The sequence below is a fragment of the Excalfactoria chinensis genome, chromosome 2, assembly GCF_039878825.1.
Source record: "Excalfactoria chinensis isolate bCotChi1 chromosome 2, bCotChi1.hap2, whole genome shotgun sequence".
Lineage (NCBI taxonomy): Eukaryota > Metazoa > Chordata > Aves > Galliformes > Phasianidae > Excalfactoria > Excalfactoria chinensis.
The window spans coordinates 111,484,930-111,499,435 of record NC_092826.1 but is presented as its reverse complement, the minus strand read 5'-3'; the positions used below and the strand labels follow the sequence as shown (position 1 = coordinate 111,499,435).

Below are 14,506 nucleotides of genomic sequence, written 5' to 3'. Positions count from 1 at the left end.
TCATATACACGTGATGCAGCTCTGTCCACATGCCTCATTGACGTGAGGTCAAACCTGAGCTGAGATTGAGTTTTTTAATCCTCCAACTCCAGTCACTGTAATGACTGTTTTGCCACAGGGATACACCTATATGTGATAAACTAATCCAGACATAGTACTGCATCAATCTTCATAGACAAAAACATGAATTTGCTTACAGTAAAAGGTGCGTGAGAAAGAAAGATTCACTTACTAGGCAAGTCTAGATGATCTTGGAGGTCTTTTCCAGCTTTGGTGATTCTGTGATTCTAGGAGACATTATAAATAGTACCAGATAATAAAGAGGAGGTAGATTGCATATAAATTAAAGTGGTAAGAAAGAAACACAAATGTCTTAAGATATAAGTAACGTAGAAATAAGCACAGTTTCTTAATAGCTTAAGCAAAGAAGAGATTATCAGAAAATAGAACATAGGTGTTTAGAAACAAAACTCGGAGTGTTTGAGGGCTGTAATAACATTTGTCAATGCCACCAAAAGCAGTAGTAAAAATAAAGTGACAAGAAGTTATTTTATCTTGTTAGGTACACTTAGTAAAAGAGGGAGTTAGTTAAGAGGAATTACTTTTGGATAGCAAAAAAAAAAAAAAAGAAAGAAACCAAACACAGTTCATTTAGTCATAGTACATTCGTGTCAAGCACATGGGTGAGTAATAGCTAAAAGACCTTATCAGCATTGCTAGAAACCACTAATGGCTGGTTGGCCAAATGCAAAATGTGTTAGCTGTAAGTGAGGCAAAGTTTATTGGGAAAATTATTATTTTGGTTAGAACAAACACCGTTTGGCTAGAAAAACTAGTCTAATGTAACTATTGGTCAACTAGATGATTTTAGAGACCTGCAGTTACATTTGAAAAGATCTGTGAAGTACACTTATTTTTCTCACTGGAAAAGCAAAGGAATTTCATGCTGCTGAAACTGATTGCTGTCCTGGAAATGCTGTCATTCATTAAATTCTGACTTTTTTCCTTCAAGGACTTTCTCAAACATGCTGCTGGAGAAATACTCAAGTGAAATGGAGGCTGATAGTAATAGAAATGAGCCTTCTCACTTTGTCTCAGATATCTGCCAGGATTCTGACAATATCATTTCCTCAGTGAGAATGGGTCCAGACAAAAGAAAACAAATCTAAGTAGAAGTTAGGTATAGTCAACAACATAATTACTGCTTTCGAAGTAATTGTGAAGTCATTTTCACCTATTATCAAAAGTATACATTAATGTCACTAAAGGATAAACCTTTTGAATCGAGTTGTGAGCAGAATAGAAGATTTGAAGACTGTTTTCTTATCTCTGCAGTCTGTTTTCATTATGCACCAAGCAGTTCAAAAGAGACGGCTGTTGTTCAGTGGTGCAATAAGCGTTTATGTAGTCAACAGCTGTTACAAAGTAAAAGATTTAGAAAACCTATTCAGGAAAATAGACTGGCCTGCAGCTAGAATTTCCAAACTGCAGTTCAGAGGAATTCTCAGTCAGGTCTACTTACAAGCTGCCTTCTGGAGGACTGGTTAAACAAAGACTATATTGGTTGCTTCCAATTGCTTTTTCTTTATTTTCCTTTCAGTTACAGAGGCGTGCATCAGATTTTTCATCTGGACAGTGCAGTGTCAGAATTGGAAAATGCTTTTTTTCAAGCTAAGAGCAGAGGTTGGTTAATCCCTTACTAAAAAGCACATCTGCTGGGTGTTACTATTCAAAGTCAAAAACTTAGAATGTGCTTCATAGATGTGACTTGGACTATTCAGAGACACCTGATAGAACAACAGAATTTCCTAAGCAGAAGGAAACTGAATGTGGAAGTTTAGGAGTTGAGATGGAAGGGACCTTTAAAGGTCATCTAGTCTAACTCCCTTGCAACAAACAGGGACATCTACAGCTATAACAGGTTGCATAAAGCCTCATCCAGTCTGACCTTGAACATCTCTAAGGACCACTCCTCCACCGCATCTTGGGGCAACCCATTCCAGTGCTATCATAAAAAACCTTTTTTCTTATATCCAATCTGAAGCTCTTAGTTTGAAATAATTTCTGCCTGTCCTATCTCAAAAGCTAAAAACCCCACTAAAGACTTTGTTCCCTTCTTTCTTATACTGAAAGGTCACTATCAAGTCTACCTGGAGCAGCCCCAGCTCTCAGCCTGTCCCTGTAGAAGAGGTGTCACATCACATAGATCATTTTCGTTGCCCTCCTCTGGACACACTCCATCAGGTTTATGCTTCTCCAGTACTGAGGACTCCACATCTGGACACAGTACTCCAGGTGAGGCCTCACCAGCACAGAGCAGAGGGGCAGGAATCACCTCCCTGTGAAGAAAAGTGTACTGTAGAAAATATAATCCCCATATTTTTCCAAGATATATAAGAAACAATTGGAAGTGACATTTGAGACACCTTAAGATCAGAGTAGATATTTACTTGATATTACTTGAATGGAATCTCTTAACACATACAGCTAGGATTTCACATCTAGCCCTCTCACAGAGATCGTCTTTCAAGGTCCATGTTCAGCTGATATATACAAAGTGCATAATAATAAAGAAGGAGGGGAAAACATTTGCATATGAAAAATATCTTCTCAATTAAGCATTCACAAAAAGATCGAGCGATAGCAATTCAAAAGAATACAATTATAAAGAGAATTCCTGTACTGCCAAACATCACATTTCATGGTCAGCTACCTGTTGAATATCTCCTTGTTAAAATGTTCTCTCTGCTCACACGTTTCTTTGCAGAAATCTTGAGAGAAGAAATAATCCTGCTGTTACAGACCTCAGCATGTTGGCTATAACATCGTCAGGCCTTGCTGTTTGCAGTGGTGATGGAGTCCGTGCTTCGGGCACCACCAAAAAGGGTATGCTTTCAGTTTGCTGTAAGCTTCCCTTCATAGAACCCAGCAACCAGCTGGTTTCTGTTAGCTCAGCAGATCACACCTGAGGGGAGAGAAAATCCGTTTAATAACACCAACCTGGTGGCACAGGTTGGGAACTGACTTGTGCCTCTGGCCACTTCTGCTCATAAACTGGGCTGTCCAAGGGTTTGAGACGATATCCATAGTCATCACCTTTCTCTACTTGCCCACTTTACACTAGGCTGCATCTCAGGTCAACAGGTCACTGGCAAAGTCACTCCAGACTAGTTTGGCAATATGTATATTAAAATACTCTTGTAAAGAGCAACATCTATTGTGGTGCATGATACTGAAACAAATGTCCAGCCCTACTTGCCAGACCATGTAGGTGCCACAGGGAGAAGAAAGGCTCCTGGACCTCCCTAACTTTCTGGTGTCCTCATCACCTTGGAAAAATCATCAAGTTAGAAAACTGTTACAGATTTGGTACCTCCTGTGCAGGACCAAAGTGGTCTTTAACAGGGAAAAATCTGTAGTAGATTGTGTTTGGAAAACATGGTTTATACGTATATATATATATATATTTATATGTAAAAAGGCCTATACAATTCAAAAGCAAAACCATAAACACATCACTTACCAAATGTCAGTGGAATCTGCACTTGCAAGAGGCTACCTGAGTGGATGTGGAAGAAAGCACAGCTTTGAAGGCTTCTGTTCAGAGGAATGCTGCACAGTTGCCAATAAGATCAGTTTTTGGTATCTCTCTTCTCGCCTTTTAGAGGTCACTGTCTGATGTGATATTTCAAATGGATATGAGAATGCGTATCTGACTGCATGTGTAAAGATACTGTACGAGTTTGGAGAAGAGAGACAATGTTGAGTAGAGAGGAAAAAATTCATTTATTGGAACTGTAAGAGTCCTGGCTATGTATATTAAAATGGGAAGGAATGAATCATAGAATCATAGAATCACCAAGGTTGGAAAATACCTCCAAGATCATCTGGTCCAACCATCCACCAACCACCAGTATTTCCCACTAAACCACATCCCTCAGTACAACAGCTAAATGTTTCTTGAAAACCTCAGGGACGGTGACTCCACCACCTCCCTGGGCAGCCCATTCCAGTGCCTGACCAAACAAACACTGTCTAAATCTGAAAACCAAAGTGAAACCTCAGAGACTCTCCACTCTAAGGTACAAAACAGGAAAATGGATTAAAAAAAAATGAGCCAAAGACCTGGGAAAAAAAAAAAAAAAAAAAAAAAAACCCACACCAATACAAAATATCGGAGGCTGTGTCAAGTCCTTTCAAGGAGATAAAGATATGAAAACAATAGAGACTGATGAAGGAGAGGAAGAGGAAAGAGCATTGTTAGAACACAAGGATCAGATACAGTGCGTGCCCAGGGTAGAGCAGTTCAACATTCACAAGGATTTCAAGTGGTCCAGGCAATCTTTAGAATGAAAACAAGCACAGTGGCTTTAGCTTAACCTTCTCTCTCTCCAGAATTTGGGAAACACAAATGGCAATACAAGCCAGCCTTGGGCAGCAGTCAGAGAGCAGAAGCATCTGTTGGTGCCCTGCAGCAGTGGCTGGGACCTGGCTGCTGAGTAGGCTCAGAGGGAAAGGGCACACAGAGACCACTCTGGAGTACGTACTGGAGTAGAATCCCTCACAATTTTATTTTACATGAAGTTCTATTCAAATAATCAGTACTGACAATACAGCATCATTCAGTGTTAATTATACTTTGTCACATTTCTCACTATGCTGACTTGATCTGATTTGCCTCTGGCCTTGGCCTCAGGAAGCTGAATGCACCTACACATTCCATTATTCCTACACGTCTGTTCCCAAACAGGGAATGATGGTGGTGTTTTCAGCTTCAGAACAATGCCAGCTACCAACTCCATTTTTCTTTTTTATTATTTTTTTCCCTTTAGTATGAAAAGAAATGCTAATAAGAGTTTCAATTGGGTGATACCATAACAAGATAGGTGTCCAGGTCAGGACAAGAGGCCAGACAAACAAGTCAGGTTTCAGCACCACTTTAATAAGCCAGCAACTGCAGCACTGCATGTCTACTTGACTGGCGCAGCAAGCCAAACCCAGCAACGCCTTCAGGGCTACTTTTGCATTCCCCTGCTTTTACTAAGGAAGTAAAGAAAATGTATCTTCCCCCCCTCCCCCTCCTTTTTCTGAGCTTCAGGAAGAGACGTGTATGTTTGATTTCCATTGGTGAGCTCCAATAGGTTCATGTTATTTGTAACAGTCAGCTGTGAGATGGGAGGAATCCCTTCATGTGGTGCTTCTGTTGCAGATGAAACACTTTCCTCCTGCTCACTGTGAACATTTTGAAGATTTATTTGTAGGGGAGATACTTTCCTGTGCTGGCCAGTTAGCTTTCTTCCTACATCTTACCCACCTGCTCACCCTGACTCCTGGACATTTTCCTTAGCAAAGGGATACTCCTACATTTGGGTCAGAGGCCAAGTGCCAAGGTTTGGTAAGAGAAAGGATGTTGCTGGTACAGCCCAGTCCCCCATGAAGAATGGAGACCATCTGTACTAGCAAAAATTGACATTGTCCCAAATGAGAATTTCTCTGCTGCTTTTGTAGAAAGCCAAAGGAAGTAAAAGTATGGATGTTACTGAGCCCTGACTTTGCCCTTGACCTGAGCCTGTGATTCATGTTGAGATGCTTGATCAGACCATGGCATCTATGAGACAGAGCATTTGCACTGCAGTTGTTCAAAATGATCTCCTCACGTGTAATGGTTGGTTCATTGTGTTCATGTTGGCTGTGCACATATGTAGCATGAACTATAGCTTTTGTAACAGATGTACCAATAAACAAATGCAGAGAACAATCTGCCTGCTGAGAAATGCAACCTGGCTATGGTTCTCAGTGTCCCTGAGTTCATGTCAGAGCCTCTGAAAGGTTCAGTCACTTTTTGGATCATTCCATAGTTCCTTCAGCACACAGTTGGGGTAGACATCATGGGCTGCCTGAAAATCATGCGGTGCTTCACTGGGGATGCAGACAGATCACTACATCCCAATCTGCCTCTGAGCTAACTGAACAGGACACAAGAAACCACTGGACGTGACACAAGCAATTGCCAAACAATGCTAGGTACCAGCATGAGACAACAACAAAAGTTGGGTATAGTGCCACGAGGAATGGCTGGATTCCACAGATGGCTATGAACTGAGTTAAGTGAGGGATAACCAGACTTCAAAGACAGTTGGAAGGGGTTGTTAGGGACCTTCTTGGGAGTGGAATCATGTAAGGCCCATAGTGCCTGTGTAACCATATCAGCCATGTCACATCAAGTCAAGATTACCAACATCTCGTTATTAAACACAGAATTTGGGTATGGGTGTAACCAAACTTCGATTGAGGGGGATAAAGTAATTTGGGACAACTTGTTTATTAGGGAGGAGACTGGGGTGGAGAAAGGGAGGATCGGAACCTGGGAAAAGAGGTAACAGATGTAAATGATGTAATCCCAGCTGTACCTGGTACCTGCCCTTTATCCCTTTCAGTCTGGAGCAGGACAATGAGCCAAACCTGTTGTTCTGATGATACCACACATTTCCACAGCCAGGAGGCCTGGGGTGCATTCCCTGACCAGAAAGAAAACACCCACAATGGACAAATCAAGCACCCCAGCATCACCGTGTTTGTATCTGTTCCAAGTCTGATGGCATCTGCATCTCCCTATCTGCCTAACATCAGTCTACCAGCATTCATGATTCAAATGTTAGTTACCTACTTCATAACAGGTTGATTGTCCTGTTTGAAAATGCTGCACGTATTTTCCCAGCTCAACTTGGAATGTTTCTTGGTCTTCAATCAAGGCATAATGGGGAGAGCAATCAGCTTTTAGAGAGGGCCACTGGGATGCAAGTATTCCTCTGTGGGTTCTAGAGAAGCTCAGATAGTTTTTATTTCTTTCTCCCTAGATCAATATTAGCAACCAAAGATGATCTAAACTACAGCAAACCCTGAGATAAGTAGCTTGCCAGACTGCATGAAGAAAAGGATTTAGAAATCACCTGCTCAGGGTTATCCCTCTGCTACCTCCTAGCAATCATTTGGTATCACAAATTCTATGTTAAATAGAGAAGCTTTCCCCATGCCAGTAGCAAAAAGTACCAGGGAGATAAAAAAGTGCTGTATTCTACACCACAAAAACTTCAGCCGAGCATGTCAGTAAGGCAGCATTTCACATGCTGAATATGCATTGATTACTGCACCCTGGATCATGCCCACCCCTCAAAGCACTCCATGTTCAGAGAGTTGATGTTCGTTGCCTCACTTGCCCCTAAGTAAGCATTGGATGGCAGGGTGCGACTGTCCTGCCTCGCATATATTGTCTGTAAATGAGAGCCCAGGATTGTGGTTCAGTGGGAGATCCCTTGCATAGGGATTTCTTCCTGTATTCTTCATGCTGCCCATGTGCCTCGACAAACCCAAGAGAACTTTCTCCCAGAGCACCTGTGGGCAGCTTCTCTGCTCATCTGAGGCACAGTAGGAGGTGAAGTCTACACCACCTCTTCCCCACCTGTCCCTTGTCTCCCCTTGACCTCTGTGACATGCTATGGTGGCCATTTGGGTGTCGACTCTGTTCGGCATTCTTTCAAATCGAGATAGGAAAGGGATGATGGTGGGAACAGGAATTCAGGAAACATAAAGTAAATTCTCACCTTATCCAGGGTTTCTTTGCTGGATCTTGGGCATGTGTCTTAAGATAAACTGCCTGCAGAAAGGAAGTAACATATCCCTGCCTTCCTGGAGCACTGATAATGTAGAAACAGCATTATACTGAGAGCACTATTTACACCTTTAGGAGCAATGTAGGACAGACCAATCTCTTCTATAAGTGTCAAACTGAATATCACTCTTTGGATATAACTCTGTTAAGAAAAGCTCCCTGTAGTCCTCTGAATCATGTTTTCTACTTTGAAAGAATTCCTCTAGATGGTGGCTTAAACCCAGTTTCTTTTTATCAGGCTTTTCTAGGTGTCCTGACAGGGCAATTAACAGCAGCACACACAGCGCTACAAGGTTTTGCACGGCTCCTGGTCAGAAAGGATCATCATGGTGAAACACTGTCATCTGTAGACTTAAGTCTGAGTCTACAAAGTGTTAATAGAATTAACTGAGCAGAATTCAATTAACAGTCTCTGTGAGGTCAGGACTTCTCCTTCTGGCAAGCACAGGTGTTGTGCTGGTGAGGACTGTTCTTCTGACACAGAAACAGAAGCAGTGAAATGGAAAAGGCTGCTGTTGTCCAGGCAGAGAGCTCTGGTCTGTGTGCTCCAGCCACTTTGCCATGTATGCAGCAGACAAGTGCATCCTGACCTCTGTAGTTCACCCATCTCAGCGAGCCCCACTGTTAAGGGCACATCTTGTTGTCAGGAGCGAGCCGTGTGGAACAGGTTCTCTTCTGTCTCTGCTATATTTGGTGCTTTGCTTTCACAGGTCAAGTGACAGAAGGGCTCCTCGAAGTGCTTGCAGTAATGCTCTGTGTGTGTGCTTCTGCAGATATTGGTTTTTATCCTCCCCTCCCATCAACAACTTCTGAATCTGGGTGTTTTCAAGAGAAGGAGAGAACTCCTGAGTGCCTGTTAAGAGGCCTCAAGATAGCAGAGAGGCCTTGTTCCCCTTCGTTGTGTAAGAGGAGCTTAGCGCTTCTCCAACAGAAAGGCTTTCATGTGGGAGGGAGAGAAGTGAGAGAGTGATTGAATGCCCACATTGCAGAAATGCAAGGAGTGCAGGAAGTCATAGCTAAATACTGTCAACACTTTTGCAGCCCCTGATGACAAGTGGGTGATCTGAGACAGCCAAGAGAAGGTTGTGTCTGACCAATCTGGTAACCTTCCATGACAGAGTGTCGGCATTGGTGAGCAAAGGGAAGACAACTGATGTCATCTACCTGGACTTCTGCAAAGCTTTTGACATGGTCCCACTTCACATCCTTATCTTTTAAATGCAGAAATATGGATTTGAAGTGTGGACTATTCATTGGAAAAGGACTTGGTTGTATGTCTGAAGCCAGAAAGTTGTGGTCAACAGCTCTATGTCCAGGTGAAGACAGCAACAAGAGGTGTCCCTTGGAGGTCTGTTTTGGGACCAGTACTCTTTTAACATCTTTATCAGTGACTTAAATGATGTGATTGAGCACACCCTCAGCAAGTTTGCTGATGACACCAAGCAGTGAAGTTGATACAGCAGAAGGAAGAGATGCCATCCAGAGGGACCTTGATAAACTTGAAAGGTGGGCCCTTGTGAATCTAATGGGATTCAACAAAGCACAGCGCAAGGTTTGTCACCTGGGTCAAGGTTATTCCAGATATGTATACATATGTGGAGGACTCCTTGAGAGCAGCTCTGCTGAGATGGGCTTACAGGTCCTCGTTGATGGAAAACTTAACGTAGGTCAGCAGCGTGAACTTCCTGACCAGAAGGCCAAGAGTATCCCGGGTTTTATCAAGAGATGGTCAGCAGAGTGAGGGAGGTGACTGCCTCCCTCCATTCTGTCTGTGCCCTCCATTCTGTCTGTGTGAGACCCCAGCTGGAGTACTGTGTCCAGGTCTGGGGCCCTCAACACAAGAAAGATGTGGAGCTTTTGGAGAGCATCCAGAGGAGGGCCACAGAGATGACCAGAGGGCTGGAGCATCTCTTCTATCAAGATAGGACAAAGGAACCGGGCTTGTTTAGTCTGGAAAAGAGAAGACTGCAGGGAGACATAATTGTGCTCTTCCAGTATTTAAAGGGAGTTTATAAACATGAGGGAAACCAACTTTTTATAAGGGTAGCCAGTGACAGGATGAGGAAGAATGATTTAAAACTAAAGGAGAGGAGATTCAGATAAGATACTGGGGGAAGTTTTTACTAAGAAAGTGGAGAGGTGCTGGAAGAGGTTGCCCAGAGAGGTTGTGGTTGTCCCATTCCTAGAGCTGTTTAAGGTCAGACTGGATGGGACCCTGGGCAACCTGATCTAGTACTTGATCTAGGGGTTGGCAACCCTGCCTGTGGCAGGGGGCTGAACTTGATGATCCTTGATGTTCCTTCCAACCCAAGTCATCCTATGATTCTATGACTCTTTTTATCAAAAAGGAAATATATGTTTTAGGTGAAAGAAAGAGGAAGTTAATGAGTTAAAATTTTAAGTCTTTCTTCAGGCCCCATGTTAAATGTTATTTACCTTCTCTCTTGATAAGGATGATGTGAGTCGTTTGCATGACTTCAGGGCGCCATACTCCAGTGCTACAGGGAACGTTTGAAAGAAGAGGGCTATCTGGAGGAGTTCCACTTCTGAGGTTCCAGCTACTTCCTTGGAGGGATGCCAAGGGGCAGGTGCCTCATGGGCCCATGCAGCTGTGTCATGGGTTTAGGTGATGTGTGGCATTCCAGTAGCATCCTTTGGAGTCTGAAGAGAGATCTGGATGCTTTTGAACTGTACATAAATAGTATTCCTGTGCAGTTTTGTGGTTTCAGAAGGTTCAGAGAGAAGAGTTTACCTTTGAAGAGCTTTAAATCTGAGCTGTCAGGTGTGTATTTTTTGTTCCTTTGCCCCAGCTCTCCAGATATGTTGCTGGGGGCACCATTCACCAAGCTTTATTGACATTAACAGCCTCAACAGTAAAGTTTTCTCTTCTCTGGGGATTTATGATCTCTGAAGGCAAGGGCTGGATAAAAAAAAAGAATACAATGAAGTGATAGTGTGGGAAAGCTTAGCTGTTTCCCCCACCCACCATTTTCTGGCTTCATCTCACTTCACTGTTAATTTTTATGTTTACATTTGGCTTCTTTCTGAAGTGCTCCTCATCACAATGGAAGCACAAGTCATGTTAATTAATGAGAGTAGCAGCCAAAAAATGAAGCTAGCACTTCTTTGCCATTGTCAAGGGCTCTTGAATAACTTGTCCTCAGTGTTGTTTTGGCTGAACAAGAATTACGGTCATAATCATGACTAGATTTGATTGACTAGATCTTTCTATTACACTGATGAAAACAGTAAGACAGAAATTCTTGTCCTTATACAACCCTATTGCCACATCCACATATTGCTAAATAGCCGAGCATCCTCTCCCTGACTTGGCTATCCACCTCTGAGGGCGTTGAAATGTCTGAGGTAGTCCACAGTGGCTTTAGGGTGATGGAGTAAAACCCTTCCTGTTGATGTAAAATCTCTGTCAGGCACAGAATGAGGATATGAGGCCGTGAATCACTGCAGCACAGCTGGAGAACCCATACTTGCTGAACCTTCGGTGATTTCATTCGCTAACTATGAATTTAAATGATCCCCTTGCTAACCTCAGATAACAGCTCCTGCTGCTCAGTTTGGGATGCTGTTGCCGAGCCACACGCCAGCAGCAGAGACGACAAGTCTTCAGCCCTGAGCAGACACCACTGCAGCTGGAGATGCCACAGCAGAGACAGGGGCTGGCAGTGCTCCCACAGAGGCTACCCACTATACTATTATATCCTTCAGCCCAACAATGCATTGCTGACAGCCCCTTTAAATCTTAGCTAGCACTTTCCCAGCCTCAATAATTATTATTTTTTTCTGTGGATGTGACCTTGCTCACACTTGCATATGCTGTATTGCCACTAAACCCATTACTGAATGTCAGACTCTGGGGACAAACTAGAGTCACAGAGCGCCTGAATCATAGAATAGAATCATAGGATATTCCAAGTTGGAAGGGACCCTCAGGGATCATTGAGTCCAACTCCTGATCCACACAGGACCACACAAAAATCAGACCACTTGACAGAGCACTGTCCAAACACTCCCAGAACTCTACAAAGCTCAGTGCCGTGCCCACTGCCCTGGGCAGCCCATTCCATGCTCACCACCCTCTGGTGCAGAACCTTTCCCTCACCCCCAGTTGCCCCTTCCCTGACACAGCTCCATGTCATTCCTTCGGGCCCTGCTGCTGTCACAGAGAGCAGAGCTCAGCACTGCCTCTCCGCTCCCTGTAATGAACGCCTTCCTGGCTGCCTGGAAGGACATTCCTATCTGCTGCTACTGCTCAACTCAGCACTGAATCAGGTTTGTAAGTAAACAAGGAAGAAAGTAAACTGGGTTTCCCAAGCAGCAGCAGATCAAGCCTGAAGGTCTTACTGCAAAACTTGTCCTGCAGAACCACTTAGAAATGTTCTTTAGAAGCTGGTCATCATTCAAAGCTGCTGTCCTGGCAGGAGCTTCCTGCTGCATAAGTGGGTTCTCTCCACCCACCTGAACAGATAACCCTGGAGCTGCCTACTACAGCAATCTGGTACGAACAGCTGGAGAACCTTGACTGTTTGATTTAACTGAGGCATACTAAAGCTGTACAGAGCTGTCAGCCATGGGCTGTCCTGCTCCCAGGACACTTATTCTGCACCCTGCATCCCTTGACCCTTCTCCTCAGTCACTTTGTGTTTAACAAAATACTGCTGGCTGCTTACCTGGGCTTCCCAGACACACTAAGTGCAAATGAGAGCTACCTACTCCACCAGCCTGCAGCTATTCTGCAGGGTGGTGGTCAGGTGGGGGTCTTCATTTAGGATAGAGATGCACCCCACAGGCCCATCCCACGTGCCCCAGTGCCAGCTGTGCCCAGCAGTGGCTCAGAGCTTCCTCCTCCCCACACCTCCACCAGGCAAGGGGCGGCTGGCTGTTGCCGTGCAGCTGGAGGCTGTTCCCAACCGAACCTGACATCGGGCTGAAACATTGGTGCAGCTGGGTGCCTTGGATTGGCCTTAATTATATTTTTGGTTTATTAGTTTTGAGCCACGCTCTGGCAGTGCCGTTCATACATCTCCGTGCTGCACATCTGCTTTTCTTCCAGCCTGGGCTCATTGCTCCACGTTGTGCTGTGTTTGCTCTTTTCATTTTTTATCGGTTCTGTTACTTGTTTTTCTTGTCTCCTTTCGATGCCTCGGTGGGCATCGCTCCCATTTGCCTGGAGGTTTCCTAAATCCGCTGCTCTGCTCCCCGTCCCGCAGCCCAGCCCAGCCCAGCCCTCCTTGTCGCCGTCTCCTCACCGCGGCTGCCTCCCTCCGCCGGCTGCGATCCCGGAGCCCGAGTGCCCCCTGCCCGCTGCGCTGGCAATGACACGGCCTTCGTTGGAGCCCCGCTGCTGACATATAGAGCCTCTGGAACCGTGACCCTGTGCTGAGCCGACGCAGGAGCTTGTGGAAACAAAGCACGGTTACACAGCTTATTTCATCTGCCTCCAGGCATACGTTAAGGGCCACTTGTCCAGGAGGTTCTCTGTCCCAGTGTGGTGCAGATAAACAGTCACCCACCTGGATGTCAGTGCTTGGATTTGGGCTGCTTCCCAGGGCTTCTGCACCGCGTTTGGCCCACAGTGGGAAGGAGAAGAGGGCCAAGGGGGATGTAAGTTTGTGCTCCAATCCTCCCCGTTGTGGGACTGCACTTGGAAGGAGCCAGCTCCTAGTCAGCCTGGGGTGGCCCTCCGGGTGTGTCAGCAGCTGAGACTGTGCTTGGCACAAAGGGGTGCGATCATTGCAGTCTCAGCTTATAAACCATCACTGTGAATACCTCCATTGAAGTAAACAAAAAACAAAGCAGCATTTGTTTTAGTAGAAGCCACCCGAGGTTCCTCCTCCAGCCAGAAGTAAAGGCCGTCCCAGAGAGCAGAGCAGTTTGTGCCATGGCAGCACAGCCACACAGCTCACTCCAGGCACCCATCATTTCATTGCCATAGGCAGAGCTGCAGAAGCTCAGCCCTCCGCCATTAAACCAGAGGTGCTGGGATGTGTGCATGCCTACAACAGATCTCCACTGCTCTGTGAAGGCCCCGATATGGCAGAGCAGCAGCTGCACAAAGCAGTGCTTTGTTGGATCCAACAGAACCATTTGTTCCCGATAACCACGAGGGCCGCACCAACGCCAGCTCTGTGCCTCTCTCTCACTGCTAACACCGCTGTGACATAGAGTCAGAGAATCATAGAATACCCTGAACTGGAAGGGACCCATAATGGTCACAGAGTCCAACTCCTGATCCACACAGGACCACACAAAAATCAGACCATATGTCTGACAGCACTGTCCAAACACTCCTTGCACTCTGCAAAGCTCAGTGCTGTGCCCACTGCCCTGTGCAGCCCGTTCCATGCCCACCGCCCTCTGGTGCAGACCCTGCTCTGACCCCCAGCTGCCCCTTCCCTGGCACAGCTCCATGCCATTCCATCAGGCCCTGTCACTGTCACACAGAGCAGAGCTCAGCGCTGCCTCTCCGCTCCTTGTGAGGAGCTGCAGCTGCCATCAGGCCTCCCCTCAGTTCCTCTGCTCTGCGCTGAGCAAACCCAGAGAGCTCAAGCTGCTCCTCATACACCTTGCCCTCCAGACACTCTCTATCCTTGAACAACATTTCTGCCCCATGAGGGCAGCTCCCCACAGGGCACTCCCAAGCTGCCCACCGCAGCCCTGGGCTGGACAGTGCTCTCCCCTTTGCTCCCCACTCCACGCCTCAACTGTAAAACAACAAAAAAAGGCACGTAGGGATTAAAGCCCTGGGAGCTGCCTGCTGCTCTCATCAAGGAAAAGGAAGCTCTGATTATTTCCTGGTACAAGCTGTTTCTGGAATCA

The 14,506-nt window shown here is 45.4% G+C and overlaps 1 long non-coding RNA gene across 2 annotated transcripts; it reads right to left on the bottom strand.

Moving 5' to 3' along the window:
- Positions 1-232: 232 nt before the first annotated feature.
- Positions 233-13,391, bottom strand: LOC140247946 (uncharacterized). 2 transcript variants are annotated; one of them, XR_011902786.1, is made up of 6 exons: positions 12,937-13,391; positions 10,422-10,589; positions 10,106-10,330; positions 2,714-2,965; positions 2,151-2,339; positions 233-287 (listed from the first exon to the last, which is right to left on the bottom strand). It is a non-coding gene; the product is annotated as an uncharacterized lncRNA (long non-coding RNA). The 2 variants fall into 2 exon arrangements; XR_011902785.1 differs by lacking the exon at positions 233-287 and having other exon boundaries at positions 1,567-2,339; positions 12,937-13,083; positions 13,201-13,391.
- Between the last annotated feature and the right edge of the window lie 1,115 nt (positions 13,392-14,506).